At 39.1% G+C, this 12,849-nt stretch overlaps 1 protein-coding gene across 1 annotated transcript in view; it reads left to right on the forward strand.

Annotated features, from left to right (window-relative positions):
- The window catches only part of fbn2b (fibrillin 2b), a 139,099-nt gene that overhangs the window by 14,466 nt on the left and 111,784 nt on the right, over positions 1-12,849 (forward strand). The gene's annotated exons all lie outside the window — the stretch shown is intronic.

Raw genomic sequence — 12,849 nt, forward strand, 5'->3', positions numbered from 1 at the left:
ATATTAAAACGTGTTCCATGATCCCAGTATTTGACAAAATACGATGTTTACTCACTACTTGTAAGTCCAATGCTCACACAGTAGTAGGACTTGTTTTGGTCAATATCCGCTGTGAATGGGAACCTTTTGAAACCCAAAAAGGCTCACACGCCTCTCCCTGGTGCAGATTTTCTGTGGCCGTTTGGCTGGTGTGATGCGAAAAATAAACGAATAATCCACAAAATCAGATGAATCCGCAATCCAACTGCATGCTATAAAGCAGTGCTGTATTGTAAGCTGCTGACCCGGATGACTTCAAATTCGCATTCCTCCTAAACCCGAGACTGAAGCCGGAAGTCACTCATTTTCATGGCGCGGGATTCAAATATTGAATATATGGATTCCACACACATCCAAGCGGTTCATTTCATTCAGGAGCATAAAACACCACGTGAAATATGAAATAAACATGCTTTTTGGCGTCATCGCACTTTAAGGCATATGCTGCTTTTATGGCCTATCTCCTTAATCAGCTGCATTTATATTTGAAAATGTCCTCTTTTGTTGAACATTTCGTCTTTGGGTGGATAAACTACTACTATCCTTTGTACAATCGCTCAGTTTTGCAAACTACTACTAAAGGATATGGCTTTTCTGTTTACTCTTTGATACACATGTGACTTGACCTGACACACTTCCATAAGTGGGTCAAAAATGACCCATACTGTAATCAATGTTTTCTTATTCCATTTTGGTTAAGAATAATCACTTGTATAATATTTAGTATTATATTTAGGACCACACAAGAAGACCTTGAATGACTTCTGAGGATATTGCCCTGGGTGGGAGGTAACTCGCTCCAGTAAGAGCCCTACTAACTAATTCGTTTGGCCATGATTTGGGCGCTTTCTTCTTTAGAGGACACATAAGTGGAATCTTGTGAGTCAGATTGATCCTGTGGATGACTGCCACCTGGACAATAGTCTGGGTCCTCATCATCAGAAATTTTGGACTCTCTCCAACACCGTTACTGTCTCTCGATCATCCAGCATAATGTTTTCAATAGATCAATATGTAGCTATATAAACTAATTAGGGCTGTCAAAATTATTGCGTTAACGCGCGGTAATTAATTTTTAAAAATAATCACGTTAAAATATTTGACGCAATTAACGCAACTGTCCCGCTCAGACAGTATTCTGCCTTTTGGTAAGTTTTACAGCAAGGTTTTTTGTGCTGTCTAACAGCGAACTCTTGTGGTCGCTTTGCGACATGGTTTATTGCTTTCTTGCCAGTTCAATATGGCTGCAGGACGTCTCGGGCTGACGCCTACGTTGTAATGTTGTGCTTATATGATCCTTGGACAAGATTTGTCCGTAAGTATGGTTGTTGTAAAGAATGTACATATTATGTTAGTAAGCGAAATGTTATATTTTTTGTATGAGACGCTTTTTGTTTATGTTTAGTTAACCTGTATAGCGTGCTAAGCTAACGTTGTTGCTAATGCAATGCTTGTGTACTTTTTTTTGTAGTTTCACTACGGTCTAAAGAGGACAGTGGTTTGAGGCCATTTTATTAATAAATCAGATGAAAAAGGAAGAAGTCTGATTATTAAGGCGTCGTTCACTAGCTGTCTAGCTTTGGAAAAAGTAGACGCTTCGGAGTGAGGACAGCATAGACAGATTTAAATGACAGTAGAGTGAAAGCCCACTACAGTCCTTATGTACCTTATGTTGAATGTATATAGCCATCTTGTGTCTTATCTTTCCATTCCAACAAATTATTTTACAGAATATATATATAATTTACAGAAAAATATGGCATATTTTATAGATGGTTTGAATTGCGATTAACTGCGATTAATTACGATTAATTAATTTTTAAGCTGTAATTAACTCGATTAAAAATTGTAATCGTTTGACAGCCCTAAAACTAATACATACACACACTACAAATACAGTAATGCTAGATAACTTAGCTAGCTAGTGTTCGCTACTTAATAAGTAGGCTAATTTTAAATAATCGCAACAACAGTCATGAAAACCACATACAAAATGTTATACAAAGATAATACCGTAATTTTCGGACTATAAGGCGCACCTGACTATAAGCCGCCACCCACCAAATTTGACACGAAAATGGCATTTGTTCATAGATAAGCCGCACTGGACTATAAGCCGCAGCCGTCCTCACTGTATTATGGGATATTTACAACAAAAGATATGAACCAGTAACACTATATTTGACAGCGGCATCATAAGACTGTCATAAGATCAAATGACCCACCATAAAGCTTTGAACCAATATGCTGCAAAGCTTCATTGAGAAGCTTCATTTGGCCATCACTGCTCCCTTAGGGGAGACAGTCAACCTCTGCTGCCACTTGCTGTCAACACTGTTGTCGTTCAACATGCCTCCTAACATGCATTGCAGCGTTACAGATGTAAATATCAATCAAAATTCATGTTCTGTGCTAATTATTTCTTCATTTACTGTTCCAGTTGTTTCAATAATTGCTAGTTATGGTATTTGGTAACACTTTATTCGACAGTAGCACCATAAGACTGTCATAAGACCATCAAAATTATGACATGACACCTCCACAAGCATTGATGATTGCTTGTGACCGATGTCATTTTGTGTTATCCCGCAAATTATCTCACTTTTGAATGGATGTAAAGATCCAAGCTGGACATAAATGGAGTTAGTGTCATAATCGTCATAACGTCATAATTTTGACGGTCTTATGGAAGTCTTATGACACCGCTGTCAAAGAAAGTGTTACTTATTAACCAAAATAAATCAACAAATAAGACGAACTGGACTATAAGCCGCAGGATTCAAAATGAGGGGAAAAGTAGAGTCCGAAAATTACGGTACTTACTCAGTGCTCGCTGTGTAAAATCATTTTCAGGAGGGGTGACACTCCTGATATACCTAGTCTTTGTGGTCCACAGTTAGTTTATTTCTGACAGTCAAAGTTGATATGAATCAACGCTTGAGGTAGTGATACAAAACATAAAATCTCTTCAAATTTTTGAAAACGTGAATGACCTTATATTAATAAAAATATGTTTTTTGAGGAATACCTGGAATATAAAACGATAACAATTTTTCTTTACGAAGATATTTCAAGACAACAACGTCTCCGGCTCATTTTTGACACACTTATGCATGTATGGGTTAAGTTATGTGCCTTTTACAAAATCTTACATATCCCATCCCCCTGCATTGTCCCAATACCATCTCGTTTTGACTATAGTGGCCTAAAACTAGTTCATCATACTAATCTTTGAATACTGTACAGTAGCTATTACATTACTGTCAACATTAAGTCAGCATATAAAAAACACAAACACACACAAAGAAAAAAAAAATAAATCAAAGACAATACTGTTGGATCTTAGAGGGAAAATGTCTGGACACTTTTTGAAGGGATCTATGTATTTCCTCAATAATACAGATGTAGTATGTGGGAACAACTCTCCTGAGTAAATCATGATCAATCTTTGAATTTGTGCTAAGAAATGACCTCCTGTACTACATCAAATGACTTCTTGTCAAAGAACATAGCCTAACCTGTAAGATTGAACATTTTCTACAATTAATAGATAATTTAAACTTTCCTTTCATTGCAATCTAAACAAAAGACCAATTCTTTGTGCATTATTTTGGCTATAGCGTTGCATTTGTTACTAGAGTTCTGCAGGCAATTTGGGGTTACTTTTTGTAAGACAAAGGGTTTCCCCTTTATTTGGCTACTTTTTATTTGCTATAATAAACTCCATATTCATAAAATAATCACATAGTCTTGAGAATGTTTTGGCTCTGATTTGTTGCCACTAACAGACATGCTCATGTCCGACTATTCAACCAATGATGTCATCGCACACTTCAAAGGACTAAACTCTAGTCTGAGTGGAGCACACGGTAGCAATTTTTCGATCAATATCGCACACAGCGAGTCATTTACAGCTTCTTTTGAAACATTGCTGACCAAAAACCTCTGCCTTCACTGCTGACTAAAACCTCATAAAAAGTGCCACATTTTCTCATTAAAAGTCACTTTTTTTCTATAGCTACTCAAAATTCCTGTTCATTCTTGGCAACCAACATCCTTGTAAAACGACCCAGCTTCACCAAATCTTGCTGAAGGGAGACGCCTTAGAAGTTAGTTGACTTCGCAGTCAGTCAGTCAGTCAGTCAGTCAGTCCACAAAGTAAAGAATTGGGAAACATCAGTAGGAGCACAAAATGGTTGGATGGATAATCTTCTCCTTGCATTACCATTTTTGTTAATGTACTGTATATATTTTTGTAATGAAAATAAAATGCAATCAGACTCCATAAAATGGTTCATTTTCTACCCCAAACCTGCAATACGCAAGTATTGATCAGAAGGAATTTATATTAGATATAAGATGACATTTAATTAAATTTGGGGTATTTTTCTGTCTCAATTTTGCACGTAAATGCCATAAATTACTAAGGAATAAAGGCACAGCTGCTTGAATACTTTAGACCAGTGTTTTTCAACCTTTTCTGAGTCACGGCACGTTTTTACATTGGAAAAGATGTCGCGGCACACCAAAAACCAAAAATGTTCCAAAATTACTTTCTGTAAATCATTTTTAATTTTAAATAACTTCTCAATATTTATACTTACTCAGTGTGAAACTTGAGCCTGTTTAGATGAACACAAAGCCGATATCCTGGCAGGAATCTTCTTCAACAGCACTCAGTCTCTCTCTGTTTTTATTTTATTTTTTTAAATAGCAGTTAGGCTTGAAAAAGTTAGCAGACAGGGGAACTTTAGCAATGTCTTTAAACGCATCAGGGCCAAGCATCTCGCTGACAATGGCTTTGCAGGCTGGCTTTGCAGGCAGGTAGTATTAATGTCTCTGCCACAGTGTGGGACTTTTTGGATTTGGCAACAAGTTCAGCAACAAGGTAACTGGCTTTGAGGACTTAATCTAATCTCTAATTTATCTTTGTAGTTTTTCTAAAAAAAAAGTAGCCTTTTCTCTGTGTTTTCACAAAGGCGAACAAAATGGTCCATCGACTTGTTTTGAAGCGACAGAAGTTTAGTTTGGAGATGACGTTTAAACTTGCTTGGCACCATGGTGCTGTTGGATAGCTGCTCGTGTTGCGTTCAAGAACTGCTCGAATTTCTAGCCATCAGCCCCTTTGCTGTCTTCCACAATGTGTTGGAATAAAACACATTGGAATAAAACACAGAGGGGAGGATTGATGGTCATCACATATGGATAAGGTGATTGATGGCTAGAAGTCCGAGCAGTTCTTGAACGCGACAAGAGCAAACCTCGCTCATCTGCACACGACCGCAATCTTCTACCTACTCCTTCCTTCCTACTGCAACTCCGCCCGATGACGTAAAAAAATGCGATATTGATTAATTTCTTGCAGCACACCTGATGATCTCTCACGGCACACCAGATTGCTTTGGACCAGTGATCCACAACCACCAGGCCAGGCATTTGCAAATGAGCTGTAGAGAAATAATAAATAATTTGTTAATGTTATCAACTTGGCCTGTGCCTCTTGACACATTAATATGCCTGTTTACTCCATCAACTAATCCGAGATTTTTGTACGTCGCCCTCTAGTGGGTGGCCGCCATTACTGGGGTGTTTGCACACCTATAGCAGCCCAGCGTCAGTCAAGGTAAACAGTAACGTTAGCTGCTTTGGCTGTGTGCTTCGAGCAGCCAACTCCGCAATGGCGTACAGGGTACGTCCGGTCGTTTTGCTCAAATAGCTATCTATGTGGGCTTATCCTCGATAATGTTGAAGGGGCATCAAATTTGTTCCTAGAAATAATAAGCCCACACATTTGTGAAGATGACTGAAAATAGACGTCTTTGGACAGCTTTTTAATGGGTAAAAGGCCACCTGCTGAGCCAGAGGACTAAGTCCATTCTACATAAATATAAGCAAATGCACTGAGAGCATCATACCTCGTGGCAAACCATATTGCTGAAGCCAAAAAACCAGTAAATATAAAATAACGCGACGGGGCTAAAAACGAACATTAAATCCAGGGAAAATGGAACTCAACATACGCAGAATCAACCTTTTTTAACAGCCTCTCCTAAAACTTGACGGCAAATATCCATGGTCGCAGGTGTAATGACTTCTTCTCCAATCGTGAAAGTATTTTTCTCCCACACATTGCCGGTCTGTGAAAAAAGAAAGGGCCCATATAACACCAGTCTGTGGTGCAAAAAAGTTCGGATCACTGGTTTGGACTACATTATTTAGTAAATTGCTACACAAGGGATACAGCTCTGGTTCTGGTTGTGTTGCTGTTAAAGAGTATTTTACTGTTGTGAAGTACTTTAACCTTTTATGGGTATCCAACTTCCTCACGACCATCTGGTTCATTTTCTATGTAGTCCTCAATCCTCCTCAATGCCATCTAAGAGCAAACCAACTGACACAAGTGTTGCTTCAGGCCACTATGAATACGTAAGGCTGAACCTGGTTTGAATACCAGGCTGATGACTTTTGACCTTTGACCGGGCGACCGGCACTAGCACATGCAGGGTATGCAGGCACCTGACTTAAACGTCTGCCCTTTTTGTCTTTCCGGGAAAACTTTGGTCATTCTGCATGGCTGCCCTTATTGTTTAGTCATAGAGGCTGTTCTCAACCGCTTTAATCTTTGACCCTGTAGAATCGAATATAAGTGGACGGACCCTCAAGCTGTGCCAATGTTGCACTTTCTAATTCTGTAACTGTGCTGGAAAAGCTGTCGGAATTTCATGGAAACAAGAAGAAGGTACAATATCAGAATTATTTCATGTTTACCATTACAGAACAGCTATTAATGGCCTTAAGCAAAGATAAACAGTTCCCCAATATGAAATACAGCACTGATTCTTTTTCTTGTCAATTTTAATCCGTAGTCTTCTGAGAAAGTGGTTAATGAAGGACAGTTGTTTTGTGACCTAAAATCTTTGAGGAATAAAGAGAAAGACAACACTTTCATCATGTCTATCCCACTGGAATACATCATGTGTTATTCACTGAAAAAAAAAAAAAAAGAATATTTTTCTGCTATCTATTGCTGAAGAACAGCAGAAATAAAAGCCAGTATTTCCAGGAAGTGCCCACCGACATGGGGGCACACATTTTATCAATGCTAGAGGTGTGCATCGGTACTGCCCTCACGATTCGATTCGATTACGATTCGGAGGGCCACGATTCGATTCAATTCGATTCGATTCGATTCAGAGGGTCACGATTCGATTCGGTTCGATTCGGCAATGCATCGCGATGCCTTAAAGCCTGGGATGCATTAAAATTCTAAAGCAAAGCATATTTTTCGTGAATCATGAGGCAACACAAGCGGTCAGACATTAAACAACTTTTTATTGGCTCTTGTGTCACTCCTGGTTAAAGTCAAATGAAAATACTTTTAGATATATATTTAAAAAAAAAAAAAAAAAAAAAACAGATCACAGCATTTAATTGGTGCTTTGAATGAGACCAGGGCTTTCTCTTTTTTTTTTACACACAGTAGCAGCCTTTCACACAGTGCAACATCTGAACTCCTGTGCAAAATCAGTAATAACAGTCACTGTATTTTAGTCACAACAACCCATCGATAAAAATATTCAAGTAAATATTAAAGAAAGCGACAAAGAAAATATTGTAGTGCAGCAGCATCTTTAGCGCAATATCAATCCAGGGATCAGTTAAGTTGCAAACAAAACATCCAACTAAATTGCAATGTAGAACAAAAGTAAAATGTTGGCCTAGCCCATTATATATGTGCAATCAACTTAGAAATGCAATCAGTAACTACCACATAACAATAAAAAATAATGAATTAAAATGAAGTGCAGCAGCATTTTAGCAGCCATAACAATCTGTTTCAACATGAGGAAATATCTTTTTTTTTGCAATTGAGAGAGCAGAGAGATAGTAGAGGTTAGATGGGGCCTAAAAAATCCAGCTTGACCCGACACGGCCCGCTGGTATTGAAGCCCGACCCGGCTTGGAGTGACGCGGAAAAAAAAACAAAAACGCAGCAGCAGCAATTTATTTTCATTTCTTCGAGATGGCAGAAAAAACACATGTTTCTTAATGTTTAAATAGTCTACATATTTTTGTGATCATTATAGAAGCATTTGCACAACGAAATAACGCTGGGAAAGTTTAATATTAAAAAAAAAAAACATGCGGTTTTGCAGACACACAGAGGAGAAGATTCAAAAGGATCACATTTGTGTTGCCTTTGTGTGCATAAAAAAGTGTCTTTCGATTATTGTTGACACCACTAATCAATGCCATTACAATTTTAGCCAACCAAATGTGAGCATCCCAAATTGAATGCCCTTCCTCATTATGCCATTAATACCTTTATAAAATATGCTCCTGTGCTCAAGTCTATCAGTGTGCATGCACATGGGTATACCTGACATCACAAAATGGCTGCATCTTTAAGCCGTGTCATTTCTCAGGTGTCAGGTCACAGAAATTCACAATTTTGCATGCTTAAATACTTTGACCACACGTTTTACATGAGGGTCGTTTATACCAGGTCTTGGCTTTCCCTTTAAAATGCAAACATGGTTTGCGATTTGCTGGCAACCAGTCCAGGGTGTATCCCACTCTGGCTCACCCCTGACCCTGATGAATATATAACACACTTTTTGTGTATTTTTACCAGTTACTGATGAGCTGAACTCAAAGATCTTAGACTTTACACATACCAATTTTCTCAAATAGTGTTTAGAAAAATACATGCAATTGTGTATCTCTTCTATGTTGAAATAATACAACCGCTTGACACTTATGGCATATCAACATAGTTATTAGACTTCATGATTGTAGTATTTGTGTGACTCAGAAGGCCTATAATAAACAGACACTTAGGACACTGTGTTCCATGTACTTTGTGCAGCCATTTTTCTTTTATTTCGATTAATGGCAGTTAACGAGACATTTACGGGCCAAGAGGCAGTCTTCAAAGGTCACAACTTGGACGTACATAGTTAATCTTCTTTAGATTGAGCCTTAGGAATAGTGCGACATTTCTGTATTGAAAAAACCCCTGGGGCATCAACTTTTTCTTTTCTTTCTTTCTTTCTTTCTTTCTTTCTTTCTTTCTTTCTTTCTTTCTTTCTTTCTTTCTTTCTTCTTCTTCTTATTTTTTTTTTTTTACGTCTGTCTTTCATTCTGTTTGACTGGAGTGGGCCCTCTAAAGCTCCGCGAGAGCAGGCACTGACCTGGGGAGGGACAGAGGAAGATCAACAAATGAGAACACCTCAGGGTCAGGCACATATAATCCGTCATATATTAACATCCTCCCAGTCTCTAACAGTGGAATAGTTTCTGCACACTGGAGAAACAGGAGGAGGGAGTCACCTCATTTAGTGGTGGAATGCTCTGTGCATTGCATTGGACCCTAACAGCATGTTTGGGTTGTGCCCTAGAAAGTTGACCTCTGACCAAGACTCTACTCCAGCTTCTCCTTTCAATATCTCACTTTTCCACTCCTCCTGTGGCTTCCTCCTCTTCTCAACTTCAACTTGTTTTTCTTTCCCTCCCATTTATCCTCTGTTCCTTTTCCTTTCCCACCGTCACGTCCTTCCCCTGCCAGGTCCTTGTCACTCGCTTCACACTTTCGAATGCACATGTTTTAACATTGGCCATTGTCCTAAAGAATCCACTGCTACCTTCTCCTCTTGATTCCCCCCGCTGCTTTCTCTCTTTCCAAAATGAAAATTCCTCTCAATGCCTGTCCACCTGTTTGTCTGTATTTTAACAACCCTTTGCCATATGGTAATGTGGTTTGCTGACTAAGCATTAAAGGTTCAAGCTTCCACACTGCACTGCACTGGAAGCTTGCCATATATTTAAAGACCAAATGTGAAGTAAGGTTGGCCAACCATGTTTTTGAATAATATCAATGGCTAAACAATTATAAGCATATTTTCGTTATTTTTTTTAACGCAACCCTTCCAGATTCTTTGTTTAACCCATAGCAACGCCCTTGACAACGAAAATGCTTTTCTTGGACAATCTTCGGAAATGACGTCACACCGAGAACTGCGAGGGAAGTCCGCCATAGAACAGTATTGTTGCATTGCTTCTCAGTAAGATGCCACCGCGGTGTGTGGCGATGTATTGTTTTCAATTTAAAGAAAAGTTGTATGAGTGGCCAAAGGATAGCAGGGCACGTAAATGGACTTTTCGCACGAAGCGAATGAATTTCACGCCATCATCGAGTATTGTTCTCTGCTACAAATAATTCAAAGATGCCTGCTTCCTCAACTGGTGTTCTGCCAAAATCTTCTACATCGGCGAAACGTCCTACATTAGTTGAATTTGACTACCAAAGTACTACCGTGCGCTCTAAACTTGTCTTGTTTAGATGCATACAGGCAGAAGGTACTAAAAAATTGCCTTAAGAAAATACTTAAATGTAGTTACATCAAATAAGGACGGTTTAAATATGCTACATGACTAATGTGGTCAACTGCCTCAAAGCTAACACAAAAAACACAATAGTTAAAAGTATGAGAGGTTAATACATGCAAAAAGTATTTTTGAGGCAATGAAAAGGTTCTAAAAAACGAAATAAGAACAAAAATAGTGAGTACTCGCCGCTTTTAACCGATCGCGCTGAGCATTGTGTAGACGTTTCGCCGCGTAGTAAGGAATGGCCGAACACCTGTTCTGCTGTCTACTTATGATCAAGGATTTGCAAAAAAGTAAGTGTGATTTTTGGATAGATGACTGATGACTTTGTTAACGCAGAGCTGCCAACTGTTGTGGAATGAACAGTAGAAGGTAGCAACGTTAGCCGAAAGGTAACTCGAGGCAAAACCCCGATCGTGTTGTGGAATAAACTGTAGAAGCAAACTCGTGGCAATCCCCGATCATAGTTGTATTGAGTTCATTTTGCCTACACTTATATATTCGTCAAAACTTTTCTTTTATCCCAGGCAATAGTAGGTGGTTTATTTACCTGATATGTTTCGGTGAACACTTCCGCCTTCTTCAGATGGTCCGAAGGCGGAAGTGTTCGCCGAAACATATCAGGTAAACAAAAGCTAACGTCGCTAGCTTCTACTGTTCATTCCACAACATGATCGGGGATTCGTCAAAACTTTTCTTTTATCCCAGGCAATAGTAGGTGGTTTATTTACGTGACATGCTTCAAAACATAAAAATAATAACAGCCTATATCTTACCAATCTTGTATTCTCGATGGGTCTTGTCTCCATTCCATGTCAGGTAGTCTGGGCACATTGTTTGCATCCTGATTAGCGTCTGGCTAATACATGTACGGTCCAACATAAAATTCCAACCTCCTCTTCTTCCTCCAACTCCTCAAAAACTTGGATCTCCTCACTCGCGCTCGATCTGTCGCTTATATCGCTCTTTGAATCATTGTTTAAAGGGCTTTGTATGGCGGCTGTATGGAACGCTGCTATCGCTGTTCTCGGTGTGACGTGTCACTTCCGGGTTCTTCCCCTTTCAGGCTCGAACTTCGGAAACGCGATTATTTTGTCAAATATACAACATATAAATTATTTTTTCATGCTTTATTTGTTGGACAATGTTTAATTACTTTAATTGTGACCCTATTTGGCATTTTATGAAATTACTTCACATTTGGTCTTTAATGTCTCTGTTTTGCTGGTTTACTGGTTTGGACTTATACTCAGATATGGAGTGTTTAGTTTATAAATATGTCCTCCAAACATAACATGTCGGTTCAAAAGAGAAAATTTGGATGAACAACCAGTTTTAAGGACAATAGTTCTCTTTCATGTGTTTTCAACTTAATTTGAAATTAGGAATGTGTCATCCAAACATACATACATACATACATACATACATACATCCATACATCCATACATCCATACATCCATCCATCCATCCATCCATCCATCCATCCATCCATCCATCCATCCATCCATCCATCCATCCATCCATCCATCCATCCATCCATCCATCCATCCATCCATCCATCGGCTGCACGCAGGAGTAGAGGGTGGTTTAACAAGGGGAGGGTCCAAAACAAACACACAATGATGCGCAGAGCTTGAATATAGTGTTTTAAGTGTTAAAATAACTCTGCCAGAACCCGACGTTCAGACGGTCACCTCAAGGGGCCCGTGAGTGATTGGCCACTAGCCCCCCCCCCATCTCCCCTCCGTTCAAGGAACCCATTGATATTAATCGCAAACGGGCCCTGTTCACATTAGTTCCGCACTGGCATCGGGCCATATTTTCATACGTTGTGCATGTGCGCTACGGCGTAAAATGTGACGTACGTGGATTTTCGTGCCAATGCAAACCACTCTTTATGTGTTAGGTAGACGGCTCGGTTAACTGAGTATACTGGCACAGCGAGGTTGACAAAAGCCTGGTCTGAGACCCCACTTTTATTGGCGCAACCTAAATCTCGTCTAGATTGGTGTGAAAATGAAAATAGGCCCACAGAGTTGATTCGTCGTTACTGAGACACACTCAGTTCTTGGAATTCTTAAAACTTAGAGGTTTCCATTACTTTAGAGGCATAATTTCCTTGAAGGTTTTGGCTTTAATGGGGTTGGAGTTTGGTTAGTAATTACGCTATATATCTCATTTAGTGTCTTAATTACATGCAGTAACTTTCCAAAGATACAAGAAGGTGAGAGTCCTAGATTGGGTGCCTAAAAAGATCATCATCAATGATATCTTAAGGGCGAGAAACCTTTATGTGTAAGTTTGATTTCTAGGTCAAATTAAAAGTACTTTACCAGAGGCATCAAAATGAGTGTCTATTCCAATTGACCAGTCTGTGATCACTAAAATCATGGGTGTACTAAATGCAAAGAAATGACCACA

The sequence above is a fragment of the Corythoichthys intestinalis genome, chromosome 7 (genome assembly GCF_030265065.1).
Source record: "Corythoichthys intestinalis isolate RoL2023-P3 chromosome 7, ASM3026506v1, whole genome shotgun sequence".
NCBI lineage: Eukaryota > Metazoa > Chordata > Actinopteri > Syngnathiformes > Syngnathidae > Corythoichthys > Corythoichthys intestinalis.